Source organism: Gossypium arboreum, chromosome 12 (genome assembly GCF_025698485.1).
Source record: "Gossypium arboreum isolate Shixiya-1 chromosome 12, ASM2569848v2, whole genome shotgun sequence".
Taxonomy (NCBI): Eukaryota; Viridiplantae; Streptophyta; class Magnoliopsida; order Malvales; family Malvaceae; genus Gossypium; species Gossypium arboreum.
This window is the reverse complement of record NC_069081.1, coordinates 24,753,823-24,767,873: the sequence shown is the minus strand read 5'-3', so window position 1 is coordinate 24,767,873 and position 14,051 is coordinate 24,753,823.

Below are 14,051 nucleotides of genomic sequence, written 5' to 3'. Positions count from 1 at the left end.
TTATGTTTTTTGCATATACATTTATTATTATTATTATTATTATTATTATTATTATTATTATTATTATTATTATTATTTTATCTATTATCATTATTATTGTCCACTCATGCATTTATTACAAATTACACCATTAATTTCATTCATATTTTAATTTAGTCATTTATCTTTAATATATATTCATGTATTTATCACAAATATTATGTTTGACATTATTCAAAAGGAAAGTTTTCAAAATAAGACAATGTTTTGTATTTGGAAACTCGAGAAAGTCGTGCCCTAACTTACAGGGTTTCGATGTTTCTCGTTGGGTCTAAATAACCGAATATCCTTTCAAAACATGTGAGATTTCAAATAAAGGAAAACTCATTCTCAAGAATTCGAAGTGTCGAATCCTAACTTATGGGATACAACATTTTGTTGCCTCAAGATGACAGGGTCTTTAACATACTTTTTGATTTGTTCAAGCAATTTTTAAGCAAAATATACATTAATAAAAAGGGATCATACTTTAAATTCTTTTCGAGTTTTCAATTTTCAACACTAAGACATAAAGTAATCAACTAGGTACCAATTTTGGGCGTCATGAAGGTGCTAATCCTTCCTCGTGTGTAACCGACTCCCGAACCCATTTTCTAAATTTTGTAAACCAAAATTCATTGTTTTAGTAAATCAAACCTTTTATTAAAGTGATCAAATTACGAGGTGATCCGATCATACCTTACAAAAAAAGGATTGGTGGCGACTCCCATTTTTGTTTTCAAAATAAAAAGTCGACCTTTCAAAAAATGGTTTCTACAAGGACGTTAAACATTTGGATACATTGTGTAATACCATAGTTGGGCTATGGCGTCAAATAAAGTTCACCAGGTTAATGAACCAGGAAGCTAATTGAGCAAGGAAAAATAAGAGATCATGGTAAGACTTGTGCAGAGAGTAGTACGGTTGGACAAGTACGACGCGTCTGGAAACGTGAATAATCGATATGGTAAGAGAATCCCCCAAGCTATGAATAGGAGAATAGCTAGTAAAAGTATCCGAGAATGCGGGTAAGATTGCTAATAAGGGATTTTGCCAATTTGTGACGAAGAGAGATTTTTGTATATATATATATATATGTGATCTTATCAAAATAGAAGGAATAGGAATGGTACCTTAATCCAGGAAAGGGGTATCCGTCATTTTAGTTCGCTGGCAGTTGAGCGAGGAATGTAATATTGAGTATAGCAAGTGAGTCAACAAGTAGTACCTAACCTATACGATTGGTGTAGTGAGTCCACCAAGTAAGTGAGGGTGTTGATTCATTTAGCCAAATAACTCAATGAGTTTGTAGATAAGGGATACAGAAAGAGGCCCAATCTTAAAAAGGGGAATTAGGCATAAGTCATGTCAAAGAGCTGATATCTATTGAAGTTAGGTAAAAAATATATTTGGAAATCAAGGTGAACTAAAGGGATCAAAATAGGGGTTTATGGCTATAGCGAGTCTTGATCAAAACGTCAAGAGGGTTGCTCGACCCGTGTTGGCACCTACGGAAAATTTGTTATAAGGCATACTCTTCCGAGCTAAAGGGAAGCTTGTGATCATGTCAGACAGGGTTAAGGTCCATAAGAAAAGCCTTGTTTAAAGATAGTATTGGCGGGTGGCAATGTCTTGTCAGCTCATCTAGAAGAATCAATACCAATGGCTACGCTAGAAAAATTATAAACCTTCTTACGAATTTCAAAGAGTTTGTCATCTGTGCTTAAGATTTTATGTTTCCTAATTTCCTGAAAATCTTCATGAAATATAGAAAATCACTTTGTTCATTGAACTTAAAACATTTTCTGCTTCCACGCAAGGTACGTGATATCTCGAAAAATTTTATGGAAGGGCTAAGCCAAACACCGCCAGTCTCAAAGGATGGGCATTGTTTCATGTATATAAATGGGCAACTTTAGAAGTCATGCCTCAGGGAATAAGTTAAACATGTCGGTATCAGAGTCTACATTTTTAAATTTGTAAATATTTGTTAGGATTTTTTAGTATCAAGGTTGTAAGAATTTATTGATCATAAGATAGGAGCTTTAGTAGAAGTTAAATTTTGAAATTTGAAAGTTTTCTAGATACGTAATTAAATATTATTAGAAATTTTGTTGAGATATTCGGGTGGGTTGTGACATTCAGTACCCGGACCGGGTATAGGGTGTTACAAAAAAAATGCTTTTAGTGCCAACCATAACTTATTTGCAGAAGTCACATTTGAGAAAGTATACCTTTGCTCTCGAGAAAGGCATGACCGAATTGTAACACATCCCAACCGATTGATAGTCTTCCAATATTTCTCCTCCATATCATTTGATTTCTTTTCATCAATAGCAATGTCTAGACCTTGCTGAAAGAGAGCATTTAGAACCTCACTTTGCCACATACTGAAATGACCCGTACCATCAAAGATCTCCACTATCAATCTCGTATCTTCCATTGCTGATCTCGCCCACATGGACAATGTTGTAAATGAGGATACTCTTGGATTGTCTATCATTTCAACTATAATCTTTCAATATACCCCAAGGAAATCTTTTCTAATATGGAAGATTAGTTTAAACTGCAACCATAGAGCATACTTCTAATAAATTTTGGTTTTGATACCACTTGTTGTGCAAATAGGTAAAAAAGAGTAAATTATTGCACTAGAAAAACACATTAGGTTAAATTCCCCAGAAAGATTGGAAGGGTTACAAACGATCTCACTACAAAATATTGAAAGATAAATAAAAAACAATAAAGAACACCGAAAATTTAACGAGGTTCAGCAAATTACACTTACGTTCTCGGACACTACCAAATATATCTCACTACAAAAGATACAAGTGACTTATGAAGAAGATGACAAATTTTTGGATGATTTCAAGGTGGAGTAACCCCCTCTATTCATAATAGTATAAACACTTCACAACCTTATATTTTTTATACGTAAGATTGTGCTATTTCAATAAATGATACTTGTTTTTCTATCTAGGGTTTTCTCTTAATTGTTATGTCCAAATTTTCTTGGATTTTCTATATTGTGTTTCAAGATTTTTGTGATAAAATGAAATATTTACTTCTAATATGTTAAAAAAATTCAAATGCTGCTTAGAGAATCATAAACTTATACTCCTTTTTCATTATTGTAAAATGTTGATATTTAATTTATTCAACTTTAAATTTATGAGAAGGGTTTATGTAGATTTTTGTGCTAAATCAACCATTTTAATTTGTTTTGAATCTAAATTAATTTTTAATTTATTTTTGAATTAAATGTAAAAAAGGTTTTGAAATGAGGATTAAATCAAATTTCATTCAAAATTTTAGGCATTAATATAAAATCTTGAAATTTAAATTAAGGGTAAAATTAAATTTTTATCTAATTTTGGATTAATTTGAATTTGGGATTGAGTGTTGATTTTAGAAGAATTGGATTAATAGTTGAAGTTGCTCAGTTTAAATGGAATTTATTTTATTTAGGTTTCGATTAATTTTGAACTCAAAATTTAAAATTATTGGTTTAATTTGACATCGTTTTGAGGAAAATCCTACATGAGGTGCTGATGAATATTTAGATATCCCTAAGAAAAAAACTAATTTTTAATTATAATTTATTATGGCCCAATTAAAAGCCCATTTATATTCCAGGCACATTTTGAAAGAGCCCAGGTTCAAGCATAGGGATGATAGTCCAATTTTGGTCTAAAACCAAATGGCCCAAATTGTAAGCCCATAGTTTAGTCGAAACCTCAAATTTCCATCCGAATCTCAAGGTTAGTTTCATTTTGGCCCAAATCCAAATGGCTAAGTTGCTTTTAGAGCTCAAGTTGAAGTCCAGGTTATTACAAAGTAGGGTTTTGCTGCTTCTTTTTTATTTGCTTTCGTTATTGCTTAAGGTTTTTTAGTTTTAATTATAATTTATATATTTATTATTATCACATAAAAATAAATAAAAATAAGAAAAAAACTAGAATAGAGATTGGTTAGGTTGTTGTTATGTTTAGGTATTTTATTTTATTAAAAATCGTGAAAATTTGAAAAGAAAAAGTTAATTTAGTTCTCATTTTGTAGAAAAATATTAGATAATTTTATCATCTTTTAGTCATCTAATATATATATATATATATATATATATATATATATATAAAAGAATCAGTTTAAAGTAAACTTTTGATCCAATGAGAATATCTTTTATTTTTTATCATATTACTAAATTGATATTTAAAATAATTATAATTATAATTTAATATTATTAGTTAAAATTAATGTAAAATAGAAGTTGTGATATTATACATTTAAAAATATTTAAATTTTAATAAAAATGGAGATAATTATGCATTTAAAAATAAATTATGTAAACACAATTGAACGAACTCTAAACACAAATTATGCGAAAAAATTGTGTTAATTATAATTATAATTTAATTTACAATTATTAGTTAAAAAGCTGTTGACTTAAAAATTATGTTAATTTTATTGATGTAAAATAGAGTTATTACTTAAATAAAACTCTAAGCATGTTAATTATCACTTAATTAATATTAGAGTTATATACCAATTAAAATTTGAGTTTAGATTTATAAATAACATCAAGTGGTTAGACATATTCAACCAAGTAACTTCTAACTAAAATTACCAGTAAAAATTGAAGATTGTTAGCATTAATATATTAGAATTATATAAAAAGAATGGAACATTAAAACAATAACTTTTCAAAGAGACAATATCAAATAATATTCAAACAAAAATGACACTTGAGAGTGGTTGAAGAATATGAGGCAATATAATATCATGTTTTATTTTTATTTTTTTTTAATTTTTGGAAGTTGTTTATACTATGTGAAGTAAGCGTTCTTAAAACTGTTTATCTATCCGTTTTTTGTTTGACGCAAGTGAAAAAACATTTTGTCGGTTTGTTTTGAAAAGAAAGTTAAATTTCAACATTCTTTAATCATTATTATTAAATATGTTTATTAGTTTAGCATAAATATCTTTCGTATTTATCATGAACTATTACTATAATTGATGTATGTTGCACTATCAAATTTTTTAATTTAATATTATAATTTACTTTTATTATACATTTCAAAATTTGTATTTTATTTTTAGTAATTGTGGAGTATGCCTAGCATTTTCAGACACTTTTAGGTCCTTATCGTAGCCCGTATCGCGACATAAGGACTTTAGTAATGCAACATCAAATTCAAATAGAGAAATCTTGATGAGAAGCTTCCCAATGTTACGACGATAAATGATGTCATGACAACGTGAATGAGATGTTGCGACGTGGAGACGTGTTTCCCCAAAAACCTGGTTTCTTCTCTTAGTTAAGATCTACTATCTTTTCCCAGTCAAACTTTGATTACTCTAGGGGTATTTTAGTCATATTAGCCCACAAATTTCAGCTTATAAAAGGGGCCTTAGTAACTATAGAATTGATATTCTTCATATCTTGATCATATTAAATATAAAGAGAAGATTAAGAGAGAGTTTTGAGAGAGCTTTAAGGAATTTTCGTGTTTTAGCTAAAGAGCTTTGTTTTCGGAGTTTAGGGTTTGTTTTTGGTTGTCTCTATCCTATACTCTTTTAGATTATTAGGTCATTTAGTGAAGTCGTCTTTGTCCATGGTTGTTTATCCTCTTCATTGGAGGAGTTTTTCCACAAAAATATTTGTATCCAATTTTCTCTATTAATTTTTGTTTGTTGCATATACAGGCCTATCCTGTGGCACCCCAAACCTGGTCGGACCACCGTCGAACCATCGTTGAACCATCACCGACCACCGTCGGACCATTGTCAACTACTTCCTGGTTTGCTTGGGTCGGGTTCGGGGTTTGGATGCGTCTTGATTTTTTAGATTTCGTCAGGAAAATTAGGTTACAAAATTTCTATGTTCCTTTCCTACTCACATATTTTGTTATAAATAAATAATAAAATAAAAACCCTGTGTGGAGATGATATTCCACAATCTAAAATATACATGCTCGATAAATTAATAAATTATAATTAATTTTCTAGGAATTAGAACTTTGGAAAAATTACTTTATCATCAATAATAATAAAATAATAACATACATTCATTCGCATACGTTCCCCTAAACATGCATACAATTACGAGGATGCCATATCTTATCAAATATAATCATACATGAAGAAGAGAGAGAATTTCGGTCTCGATTTACACTATAAACATAGCACAACCATAGCTTTGATACCGATTCTTAAAAAAATCCGGTTTGAAAATGGTTTTCTCACACAGCAGAAAATTTAAAATTTGAAAATCAACTCGATTTGTGATATTTATAGCAATAAACCCTAGACCAAAATCGTACCTGTGTTTTCGAATAGATGGATCCTTGTCGTTCCCAACTTTTAACCAAATGATCTTCTTTGCTATTCTCGTACTACGAATTGTCTCTAAGTGTGGGCTCGATCAAATCGAATCAAACACAGAAACTCGAAATAATTTTATTTTCTTTTGGGATGAAAAGGAAAACTCTCTCTTCAAAATAGAAACCGTCAGAATTGTTATTTCAGAAAAATATATTTAATAATTGAGAATAAACTCTCACTATTTTTTGGTAGAGTAACAATATATTTAAATTCTGTTAAATAGTTGATTGTCGCTAACAATATCTTAAAAGTTCGTAAAAGTAGTGGTGTCCGCAAGTATACAGGTCAAATTGTAATATAGTAAAATATTACAACGAAACACTTCGGGGACTATTCCAAAGATCGTACCCAAGGGATTGCAGATTGGAGAAATTTATTAGTAAATTAATTACAAAAAAAATTACTAATCTAATTGAGTTATAAATTAGTAGTGTTGGTGCAGAATTAAAATATTAATTAAACTAATTAAATTAATGAACCTAAAATAACCTAATGAAATTTAATTAACCTAAGATATCCAACTAGAATTTCCTATTCCTAGTGTTGATGATGTGAGTTCATGTCTTATGATAGATTAAATCCCTAATTATCAATTAAGTCTCCAATTACCCTCAACTGAGTTATATACCACCCTTCACTTAGAATATTCTTTCAGACTCATCTTCATTAAAGATTACCACTTAAGCCACGCTTTCGGTCTCTTTCTTGGTATACGGATACCCTTTTGGTCTCATCGCTTGGCACAAGTTATATTCGATAGGATACCCACTCGGTCTCACCTGTCTAGATATTTAACTAGGGTTGTCACTTCCTAGTATACTCTTGAATAAACACTCAATTTTAGGTGAATAATTACTTAATCAATAAATCAATTCCATAGTCAAAACATGCAAGATATAAATATGCATAAGATTTTATCCCAATATTCATATAGACATTAGTTGATCAAGTTAACGAAAGATAAATAACAGGATAAAATAATAAAGGAAAAGAGAATGCTCATTGATAAATAATTGAAGCGCAATTTTGGAACAATCTCCGATCACAATCGTCTTCACATCGGAATAGAAAAGATTCTGACTAAGAGGACATAAGAAAACTCAATAAAACTAAAGAAGAATAAAAGAAAATAGAAAAAATATGAACTATTGTTTTGATGGCTCCTTAGGGCGACTCCCTAGGTTGACTTCTCACCTAATGAGGTTATAATCAAATTTATATAGGCTTGAGGGTTTTAAGTGCCTAAAATGTCCTTGAATTAAATAAGGTTTTAATGGGACAAATATGCCTTCGAAAACTACAAAAACACGACTTCACATATCCAAGTTTTCGTCATGACATCAAGGATTCCCACGTTGCGACGTCGTCTCAATTTCAGCCCTAGATGCTTCGATGTTTGGTGTCGTGACACTGTATGCTGATATCGTGGCACTGGCATTGTCTTTTGTGTTATTTGACCTGAAATGGCACTCTATACACTTAAATAGCCTAATGAAGCCCGAGTTGGCCTAATGGGTTGTCAAAATACTAGAAAGTTTGTAAAAACACTTATTTTGCAACAAAATGAATCTAAGTTAAAAAACTGAAAAAGTAATAAATAAACATAAAATGGCTAGAAAATAAGCTCATTAAGTGCCGGTTCTAATTTGTCCCAACGAATTGTAGCAGATCAAAATCCCCCATACTTAACTTGTTTTTTGTGCTCAAGCGACAAAATAAGGAAACATAAAACAATAAGAAAACAAAACATTTAAACGGTGCTTGAGTGTGGTTCATACACAAGATTAGTTCGAAACATTATAAATAAGAAAATATGATGAAACATGTGATTTTAACACGATATATAATTGACTCCCGATTTTAATATCAAACACATTAGTTCACTAGGTTACAAAGTAAACAAATTCAAGAATGTCAAGCATATTATTCCATCTAAACAAATACACAAGTACAAATTTATGTTCGAAAAATATAAGTGGTTAGAACCATTAACATCCAATTTAATTTTCATCCAAGAGTCGGATCACTTAGGTCACATAGGATTTTTCGGCTTGTAACATTCTACGACTTAGGTTGATTCAAAATTGAAGAACTGACTCTACAAAATGGGTTAAGAATGGAAATAGTTTGGCACATTATATTGTCCCTAATACTACCCCAATTATATCCCTTAGCTCACTACTTATATCCACTTCCCTCACCTTCCTTTTCTCTCTATTTTCTAAGTTACAATATAGTATTAACGAATACAATCATATTGGCGTGTTTTTGTGCAAAAATGATTACTTTTTTATTTTTCTATATTTGTTCTTTCTTTCTCTTTCTTTCTACTCACTTCGCTTTTTTGTTAGTTCGAGATTTTCTTACTTGACTTTTAGCCTTTTTAAAGTTTTTCTTCACTAAGAATCTTATACTCACTATACTATACTATTCCTTAGTGTTCACTCTCAATTATTTTTTTTAATTTTTAAATCTCTTTTATGCATCTACCTAACCCTTAATATTGATGGCTTGACATCTATGTTAGTGCTAGGACCAAAAAGAAAGGGACCAAGAGATTATATATTAGGCTTATGGTTTCATTCATTATTTATCAAGAAAATGTAATTGGGCTCAGAACAAGATAGTAGGGAATTTATGCATAGGTCATCTTTTTAGCTCTAATGGTTACCAAACAATGCCTTATGTCTTTCCTAGGTAATTCGATACATGGATTCAATTAACTGAATTTTAACCTTTTAACAAACTAAATTAAAACAAAATATTTATTTTTTATGTACTTATTTTTCATTTGGTATATGACTTGATGTCAAATGTAGCAGTCATTCAAGATTATTTCTACACTTAATGAGCTTATTTTCTAAGCGAACGCTTGGATTGAAATTACTACATAAAAAAGATATCAAATAAAGCAGTGGTGTCTACAAGTATACAGGTAAAATTGTAATATAGTAAAGTGCTACAACAAAACACTCCGGAGAGTATTCCAAGGATCACATCCAAGGGATTGTGGATTGGAGAAATTTATTATTAAATTAGTTATATAAAATAATTACTAATCTAATTGAGTTACGAATTAGTAGTGTTGATGCAGAATTAAAATATTAATTAAACTAATTAATTAATTTAACCTAAAATAACCTAATGGAATTTAATTAACCTAAGATATCCTAATAGAATTTCCGATTCCTAGTGTCAACAATACGAGTTTCCAATCTATGATCGATTATATCCCTAATTATCAATTAAGTCGCTAATTACCCTCAATTGAGTTAGTTACCACCCTTTTGCTAAGGATACCCTTTCGATCTCATCTTCACTAAGGATTACCACCTAAGTTACCTTTTCGGTCTCTTCCTAGGCATACAAATATCTTTTCGGTCACACCTATCTAGATATTTTACTAAGGTCATCACTTCCTAGTATACTACGTACTATTGAATAAACACTCAATTTTAGGTAAATAATTACTTAATCAATAAATCAGTTTCATAACCGAAACATGCAAGATATAAAATATGCATAAAATTTTATCCCAATATTCATACGACGTTAGTTGATCAAGTTAACGAAAGATAAATAAAGAAATAAAAGAATAAAGGAAAAAGAATGTTCATTAATAAATAATTGGAGCGCGGTTTTGGAATAATCTCCTCTCGCAATTGTCTTTAGATTGGAATAGAAAATATTCTAACTAAGTGAACATAAGAAAACTAAAATAAAACTAAAGAAGAATGAAAGAAAAAAAAAAATGAAATATTATTTTGATGGCTCCTTAGGTTGAATCCTTAGGTCGACTCCTATCTTTATGAGGTTATAATTAGATTTATATAGGCTATAATTGAGAATTTTGAATCCCTAAAATGTCCTTGAATTAATTAGGGTTTTAAAGAGACAAATATTCCTTCGACGACTACAAAAATGCGATTAACATATCCAAGTTTTCATCGTGACATTGTGACGTCAAGGATCCCTATGTCATGACATCATTTCAATTTCAGCCTTGGATGCTTCATGCATAAACACACTTATTTTGAAACAAAATGAATTTATGTTAATAAAACTGAAGATATAATAAATAAACATAAAACAACTAGAAAACAAGCTCGTTAAAGTGCCACAAAGACTCAAATTTGCCACAACGAATTGTGGTAGATTAAACTCCCCCACATTTAACTTATTGCTTGTCCTTAAGCAACAAACAAAAAAACATAAAACAATAAGAAAACAAAATGACTAAATGGTGCTTGATATAAATAAGACAATGTAACGCCCCGAATTTGGGCCTAGAAGTATTGGGCCCTGAGTATAGGTCCGAAAGGAGGTTGTACATAAGTATTTAATTGTGTAAGAAAATGAAATAGTTAAATGTTTGCTTTGGTGGTTAATGGCCCTGAGAAGTGTTGGAGAAATCTTGGGTTCAAACCTGGGCTTAAGCAAAAATTTTGGTCTTAAGTGAATAAAACCCTGGATATTTGGATAAAGGCCTTTTGAATTATTGTGTTAAATAAATGACATAAGGAAGTATATGGTCTAGTGGTTGGGGCGTCATTAAGGTTGTAAGGGAGCTTGGGTTCAAGTCTTGGCTCTTGCAATTTATTTTGATATTTCTTTTAAAGGAATCTAGACTTTGGCCTATAAACCTTATAATTAATTGAGGATAAAATGTGTCACAAAAAGTTTTGTGGCTTGGTGGCAAGTGGTGTGACTTGGTAATTGAGAGGGCTTGGGTTCGAATCCTATTGCAAGCAAAAATGGATAATTATTTTGCTAGCATGACGCGGCAGAAGTTTGAGGTGGTTTTAAACTCTGTTGGGTGAGAGTTTGAATGGGTCTTGGAGGTTGTTATGGAGGATATCAAGAAGAGATAAGGGGAGAGATTTGTGGAGATTTTTAGGGGATTGGAAAGTTGGGGAGTTGTAGCTGGTTGGGAGACTTGTATGTGCATTGGGCTAAAGGGGTCTTTGGGTATGCATTTTCGGCAATTAGTGAGTGAAAGGGTGCCGAATTTCCTATGTCTTTTCGGGTTTTTGATCTTTCGGCGTTTCGGGCTTCTTTTCTCCCTAGTTTTGGTTTAACAGGTAACCTTTCGCGCTCTTTCGGGATTTGTTTAATGTAAGTTCTTAGTGCCGAAATCCCCATACTCAAATTCCTTCTTCTTGCCGGATTATTCGTCTGCTCCTAACATTTTTTTATTTTCCAAGACCAGGCCGAATCTCTGTTGCCTATTCCTTTCTTTTCTAGCAGAACTCAATCTCTTCTTTTCCCTTTTACTGTTTCTTTTTCTCTTTTCTTAAGATATATCCAATTGCTCCCTTTTCTATTTCTTTTCTTCTCTCATTTCTTCTTTCTAGATCGATTACTTACGGTTTTTCTCCCCTCCCTAATTTTTGACCGATCATTCTTTACTCTGCTATTAGTGTTGAGATTTCAGTTTTACAAGAATTTTTAACAATCGATGGGAATGTTTATGTTTCTCTATTGTTCCAATATATGCTTTTCAATCTGTTCTTTCTGTCTTTTTCTGAAAGCTAAAGTTTATTCTCCATATATTCTCTGATTGCGTTATTCACTCCATCTCCACGATGTGATTTGGGTTTTAGGTATTTCAGTGGGGTAAAGGGGTGCAAGCATTCGGAAGCAATCAACTCTTTCTTTCATCGTTCAATTAAGGTAAGATGTTACTTTAGTTTGGGGGTATTAGCCGAATATTCCCTATGTCTCTGTTAGATTAATTTTTGTAGGTTAGGCACATAGATGATTAATCCTAATTATTAAAGATCTGTGTTCATAATACAGATAATCGGCAAGAGCGCGTGATCATTTCTAGTCAGTAATTTTGGAGGATTAAGTCGCCTTCATTCAATCAAGGTTGGGTGCTTGAGGAACTTGGAGTGGTTGCGTAAACAGGGGTATATCCATACCCTGTAAACGGTAATAGGCATAAAAGCTGGTAAAGTGTGTATACACCCTAATCTGACTGTGGTACGATAAAAAGCTGAAAAGCCGAAAGGTTAGGTTTGAGATGCGAACGCTTATTTGGTAAACTGAGCCCATGAAACGTGGGTGTACGACGGAAGAGGCCACTACGGGTGATCTCGTGGGCTTAGGCAGTAATGGGCCACGTTGGGCCCAATGGGCCCGTGAGCCTATATGAGTGAATCTCACCGTCAGATGGGGAAAGGTTGGACTGGCCATGTCGCACACATGGTATAGGATGTTTTTGGGTCTCGATGGGCCGAATGGGCCCAATGAGCCTGTGGGCCCGCATATATAAATTTAACTGTTAAGTAGGAAGTAGTTGGACTTGTCATGTCGTACACATGACTTAGGTTATTTTCGGCCACGTTGAGCCAGAATGGGCCGTGTAAGCCCAATGGGCTCGTGGGCCCATACAGATAAAATCTGCGGTAAGTGACTATTAATAGACTGGGCTATAGTGTTCGCATAGCCATAACTGGAATTGGGATAAATGGGCCACACGAGTGTGTGGGCCCACTTGGGCAGAGTAATGGGCCTTGGGCCCATTTATATTGTTATGATCATTTAGGTTATTTGTGTCGTTCGAGGCAACTGTAGACCTTCAGAGAGGTCGTTATCTGACTGTAATACCCTTGTAGGGTAAAATGATCGTAATACCCCTGTAGGCTAAAATAACCATAATAACCCTATAAGGTAAAATAACCGTAATGCCCCTGTAGGGTAAAATGATCGTAATGCCCTTGCAGGGTAATATGGCGATTATGCCCTTATGTTATGTATGACTGATGTGCTTATGATTTACATATATGATTCTACTGAATATGACTTCGCATACATGTAATATTTATAACATGACATATTACATAGGGTTGGGATTTTGATATGGAGGAAGTACTGTACTGGTGACTATGTTACATTCACTTTTACTGGTGGCTATGCCATAATTTCTGATACTGGTGGCTTTGCCACATTTACTGTTCTGGCAGCTATGCTGCAATATTATTACTAGCAGCTTTGCTTCGATATTGGTGTGCTGGCTGGGTGGGTCGATTTATATCCTCACATGGTGTGTTGGTTGGTACAGGTGGTGTGCTGGCTGAATTTGGGTGGGATGTAAAGTTGCATGTTTGCACTGTACTGATATTGTATTTGGGCTTAGGCCCACACTGCTTTTGTATAGGGCTAAGGCCCAGATTGTACTGTTACTGAATAGGGCTCTGGCCCAGACTACTACTACATGCGTTGTTTTCTATCTTGCTGATAAAGGATTACACACTGTTTTTTTGTAAACTCACCCTTTCTTTTAACTGCGTAGGTAATCCAAAGCCTTAGACGGTTTGGTGCTGTGAGAGACTCGGAGGTGGCCACACGTTTACTGATGATCTACTTTTAACTTTATTTATTTAAGTTTTATTTTGGGTTTTGATTATGTAATAAGACCATTGGTGGTTTTGAGTTTTAATTGGGCTTATGAATTTCTATGATAAACTGCTAGTCTAGGAAAACACGAGTTTTTAAATTGTCACAGTTTTTTAAAAGAACACAAGCTTTCAACTACAAAATTTTCAAAATGCTTCCGCGATTTAAGTTGGATAAATGTACCAAGGTCAAATAAATTAGTAAACGTTTTGACAAGAACTATTTTTGAATATCAATAAAATGATTTAAAT